At 36.3% G+C, this 6000-nt stretch overlaps 1 protein-coding gene across 3 annotated transcripts in view; it reads right to left on the bottom strand.

The window, feature by feature from the left end:
* Positions 1 to 4335: 4335 nt before the first annotated feature.
* The window catches only part of DNAI2 (dynein axonemal intermediate chain 2), a 78915-nt gene continuing 77250 nt past the window's right edge, over positions 4336 to 6000 (bottom strand). For all 3 annotated transcript variants that reach the window (XM_031965747.1, XM_031965746.1, XM_031965745.1), the window contains one exon: positions 4336 to 4727. The gene's annotated coding sequence lies outside the window, so the exon portion shown is untranslated. The remainder of the gene's footprint in view (positions 4728 to 6000) is intronic.

The following is a 6000-nucleotide window of genomic DNA, read 5'->3' as shown; positions in this document are numbered from 1 at the left end:
ATCAGATTTGAACTCAGGTATTCATGACTCCAGGCCCGGCACTCTATGAATTGCACCACCTAACTACCCAAATGACAATTCAGAGCAGATAAAGAAGTCTGGCTTGAGCACCGTAGTGTGGGCCCTAGACATGTAGGAGAGAAAAAGCATTAAAAAGTTGTGACATTAGGGAAGACCTCCTATAAGAGGGGACTGAATTCAGGCTGATTTCAGAAAAGCCTGATGCTGAGTGAAGTGAGAACCAAGAGAATATTGCACACAGTATTATCAATACTATGGGATGATCAACTGTGATAGACTTGGCTCTTCTCAACAATGCAATGATTCATGACAATTCCAATAGGCTTGGAACAAAAAAATGCCATCTGTAACCAGAGAACTATGGAGAGTAAACATGGATTAAAGCAGAACTTTTTTGTCTTTTTGGCTGTTTTCTTTCTCATGATTTTTTTCCCCTTTAGGTCTGATTTTTCTTGTACAACATGACAAATATGGAAATATGTGAAAAAGAACTGCACGTATTTATCCTATATCAGATTGCTTGCTGTCTGGGAAAAGGGGAAGATAGGGAAGAAGGGAGAAAAATTTGGAACACAAAGTCTTACAGAAAAGAATTTTGAAAACAATCTTTACATATGTTTGGAAAAATAAAATATTATTGAAAATTAAAAAGGGGGGGGGCAATCAAAAAACTTGGCCAGGATCATGAGTGCCTGAGGCCAGATTCAAGCTCAGGAAACTGAGTCTCCAGATTCCAAGCCCAGTGGTCTATTCACTACACACCTAGCTACCCAAATTACTTAATTCTTTTCCTTATGATTTTCTTTTTTTTCTTTCTCCTTAAGCTCAATGAGGGTTGAACTAGATCATCTGTAAAGATCCTTTCCAATTCTAAAATGTGATTCTATGATTGGAGATGAGGGAGCAAAGGGCCTTTCTTAAATGAAATCACTGCCCCTAAAATCATATTACCAGAATAGAGATGATACAAGGTACCATCGAGAAACCACATTTTAGTCTTTAACCTTGTGGTGTTCGTGGGAGGAAAGTCCCACCTGCTGGCTGGACTGGGAATAGCTACCTGTTTCCTCCCCCTTCATCGTTAAAGAATGCAGAGAACTAGAAAACTGGAAATAAGAGACTACCTGTGTCAATAAAAGGAATTTACTGTCCATCCATTGGGGAAACAAATATCCTATTACCAAGTTTATCACAATTCTTGACAGCATAGTAATAAATACTTGTTGACTATTATTGTGCCTTAAGAAAATATGTAAATGAAGAATTTCCTTGTGAATGATTAAATAGTAGCACATAAATATTATGCTGTTATAAGGAAATTATGAACATGAAGAATTCAAAGAAGCATGGGAAGATTTAGATGGAAGGATACAGAGTGAGGTTAAACAAAATCAGGAATACTGTACACAATGACTATAATAATGTAAATGGAAAGAAAAATTGAAATGTCTATCATTATAATGACCAAACTTGACCCCAGAGAAGAGTTCATATACCTTCTGCTCTTATTTGTGGAGGTGGAAGACTCTTAGTGCAGAATATTACATATCCTGTCAGACATGATTGTGGCGTTGGCTGGTTTTGCTGAATTGCTATTTTTCTTTAATTTTTGCTCTGTTACATAGGATGAATTGGTGGGTAAGCATAATGGGGGAGAGGTGATAAGATTCAGAAATTAAGTCAGGGTGTTTTGGGAAATGTTTAATAAGTCTCTCACTTTTAAATTCAATCTGCATTATTAGCATTTACAGCATTCCTTTCTTAAATCTGGAAATCAGCCCTAGTTTGTAACATTAGTTGATTTCCAAAGAGTACTCTCATTGAAAATTTAACAAACTGGTTTAAAAGCTGGTATCCCTGAATGAAAGTGATGTAAATATAAAATGTAATTTTGTTTTTTTAAAGATTTTTCAGATTTTTAAGAAAGTAATTTCCTTTTTGTTTTCTCTTAGGAAAAATGGGAATAGTAGGTCTAGCTACAACCTAAGTAGCCCTCTGGGATATGGAGGTCTAAGAGCCAAAAGAGTCCCACAAAATTCAACCCAGGAGCCAAAATAGTGGCTACCCTAACTGGAAAGTCTTGCTAATTCACATTGAATTTTTAGGGAGTGTTTATAATAACTTCCAAGGGTGAATTGCACAGTGGATAGAGTGTAAAACTTGGAGTCAATAAGACCCTAGTTCAAAACCTCTGGGAAATGTTTCTCTTTTCTTTGGTGAGGAAAGGAACTATGGGTAAGCTATATGTCATTAGACACTGTGTGATCTGGGCCAATCACTTAACCTCTCTCTGTACTTTTAAGTGGTATATAATAGCATCTATCATACAGAACTGTGGTAAGGATCAGATGAGTTAACATATTTAAAGTGCTTTTTGCAAACCTTTGTGGTTTGGTCTTGTTCAACTCTTCAAAATCCCATTTGGGATTTTCTTGGCAACAATACTGCAATTACTTGCCATTTTCTTCTCTGGCTCATTTTACAGATGAGGAAACTGAGATAAATAGGATTAACTGACATGTTCAAGGGTACACTTCTAGTGAGTGATTGAGGCTAGATTTGAACTCCAGACCCACCCTCTGTCCACTGTGCTATCTAGTACTTTAGAGTGCTATTATAAATGCTGTATTATCAGTCTCAATATAAATTACTCATTTTTAGCTCAGTTCAGTCCATTGGAATCACAGAAAAACTAAAAGAAAAAATGTATGGTTTATTTTTAGAGTTGGGAGGGACTTTGGAAATAATCTTGACTAAATCCCTCAATTTACTAATGAGGAAGATAAGACCCAGAGTGCTAACACAATTAGTGGTTGAGCTATTATGAGAACCCAGGGTCCTAACTGGACAATGACCTAGTACGCTTTCCACTGGAACATCCTGCCTGACTTAATTACTTGGCATTTTGAGGGTTTCTGCCTTACATAAAGGCAGCTAGTTAACTTGGGTGGGTATAGTGTCAGTCCTAGAATCTGGAAGACCTGTGTTCCAATGTGGTCTCAAACACTCGGATGCTGTGACCTTGGCCAAATCACTTCACTTTTGTTTGCTTCAGTTTCCTCAGCTGTAAAATGAACTAAAGAAGAGAATGGCAGACCATTCCAAGTAACTCTGTCAATAAGACCTCAAATGGGGTTAAAAAAGTTGAGCATGACTGAAACAAATGAACATATAGCTCTTCTCTTTATGGAAATATTGCCAAAGTAATATGAAAATATGTATGTAAATATTGCCAGAGTACATAGAAGAGTGAAAAACTTGTGACCCTCTCTTCTGAAACAAGTTTACTTTACTACTAACAGGTAAAAATTCTTTCTCAAACACCTGTTTTGATGAAAAGAACACTAAAGGGTGGATAACTATTTTTGCAACTGTAATGAACAATCTTGGCTCCTGATGAAATGCACCTTCATTTCATTAGTGAGATGGACTATGAACAAGAAATGCTGCATGTATCATCAGACAGGACTGCTGTATTGGTTGTTTTGACTAATATTTCTTTGTTATAAGGGGAGATACACAGGGTGGGCAATCAGGACAATAGGTGGGGTAATATCCAGAAATAAGTGTATAGGTTTCTCGTTCAGGATTACAGTTTTTAAAAAATTTTTATGCAATGTAAAAACAAAAGATGTCAACTAAATTAAAAAAAAAATAGAAAAAAAATTTCTGCTTTAGGATCCATAAGTACCTAGGAGTATTCTGACTGGAATCAGAAGAATCTTTAAATTTTTGTTTTATTTTTGTATATCAGATCCATTCTTTCATTGTTACACTGAATTCTTATTAAAAAATAAGAAATTCTTATTTCTCTACCAGTGAGATCCACATATGAACTGTGCCTACTGCCCTAAGTAATTGACTTGCTAAAGTCACAGAACCAGGCAAAACTTGAATTGGTATATTCCCAATCCTGAGTGGAATCCTTATCCAATGGGCCAGATTCAGTATCTTAGAATTATATAATCTTAGCTCTGTAAAGGACCTCAGAGGCCGTGTAGTCAGTATCGCCCCAAAAGTAGAAATTTCTTCTACAATAGCCAGTCCCCAGTAAATGATCAGATTGTCTCTCTGCCAATTTTGGGGAGCTCATTACCTTCTGAGATAATCTTATCCATTTCTAGACAATTCTAAGTGTGAGAAAGTTCTTCCACTTAGTAAGCTGAATTCTTTCTTCCTATAATTTCCACCCATTGGTTCAATGCTGCTCTCAGAGGCCAAGGAGGCCATGTTTAATCCCTCTTCTACTAGTCAATCCTTTATTTAAAGACAAAGGTCATATGCCCCCACTAAAATAAATAGACCAGATTCTTCTAACAGTATGATATATTTGTATAATTATTAGCCAGGAATATAAGACTAAAAATCAACAGTCAAGTAGAAAACATATTGGTTATGTCTGTTTTTCAGAAAAGATCCTTAGGGCAGAGAAATAAAAAAACAAAATGGGTACATGAATAAATAAGGTGAGGCCGGGTAGCCATCTGGACCGGCTGGCTGTGGATGGATGACATCTTTCTGGTAGATTCTTGTCTGGGATGCCAGTGCTTTGGATAGGCCTTTCATTCTGTTCCACATTCCACACCCACCAGAGTGATGAGGCTGTTATTTCTCCCCCATGAGGCTCCTTGTCTTAGAACAAACACCAGTGTAGATTTCCTCATCAGAAACTTTTTACAAAAAACGATCACCAGGTTTCCGTTGCACTGGGAGGTAAGAAAGCAGGCAGGAGAGAAAAACTGTGTGTTAAGCAGTAGTATAAGTTAATAGTATTAGTTCTGTATTAGCTAATAGTAAGATTACCTTGCATTTGGAAAAACATCTTATATACTTTTCTATGCTCTTTTGTGGGCAGGAAGGCTCTGAATCAGCACTCATGTGCTCATTCCATAAATACCATTATAGCACAATGAAATTCTCTGTATTAACAAAAGCCTCTTAAACCTCAGAGAATGACTCAAACAAAATAAAAACAGGATAAATTTCTAGCAGAAGAGAAGAACTGTGAAGGAGGGTTAGGGTGGGGGAAGAAGAGAATAATAATAATAATAATAGGTATTTATTAAGTGCCTACTACATGATCAAGATCTTTACAAATATTATCTTATCTGAGAATAAAGGCAAATTAAACCATGAAGCCCTTACATTCACAACAAAATGCAAATAATAATAATTAGGATTTTTCATTATTAAATAAAAGCTTTTTATTTTCAAAATATATGCAAAGATAGTTTTCAATATGCACCTTTGTGTTACAAATTTTTCTTCCCCCTTTCAACCTACCCACTCATCTAGAGAGCAAGTGATCCAATATATGCTAAACATGTACATTTCTTCAATACATATTTTTACAATTATATGTAGATATATCTATATATATGCTGCATAAGAGTAATCAGATCAAAAAGGGGGGAAATGAGAAAGAAAACAAAAAGCAAGCAAACAACAACAAAAAGGTGAAAATACTGTGTTGTGAACCATATTTAATCCCCATAATCCTCTCTCTGGGTGCAAATGGATCTCTCCTTCACAAATCTATTGGAATTGGCCTGAAACACCTCATTGTTGAAGAGCCAAGCCCATCATGGTTGACCATTACATAATCTTGTTGTGGTGGTGTAGTGTTCTCTTGGTTCTGCTCATTTCACTCAGCATCAGTTCATGTAAGTCTCTCCAAGCTTTTCTGAAATCATCCTCCTGATCATTTCTTATAGAACAATAATATTCCATTACATTCTTATCCCATAACTTATTCAGCCATTCTCTAATTGATGGGCATCCAGTCAGTTTCCAGTTCCTTGAAAAAGGGCTGCCATAAACATTTTTGCACATGTGGGTCCTTTTCCCTTTTTTATGATCTCTGGGATACCGACCCAGTAGAGATACTGCTGGATCAAAGAGTATATGCACAGTTTGATAATCCTTTGGACACAGTTCTAGATTGCTCTCCAGGATGGTTGAATCAGTTCACAACTCCCC

The sequence above is a fragment of the Sarcophilus harrisii genome, chromosome 4 (assembly GCF_902635505.1).
Source record: "Sarcophilus harrisii chromosome 4, mSarHar1.11, whole genome shotgun sequence".
In the NCBI taxonomy this organism is placed as follows: Eukaryota; Metazoa; Chordata; class Mammalia; order Dasyuromorphia; family Dasyuridae; genus Sarcophilus; species Sarcophilus harrisii.
The sequence above is the reverse complement of the archived record's forward strand: the minus strand, read 5'-3'. Positions and strand labels throughout refer to the sequence as shown.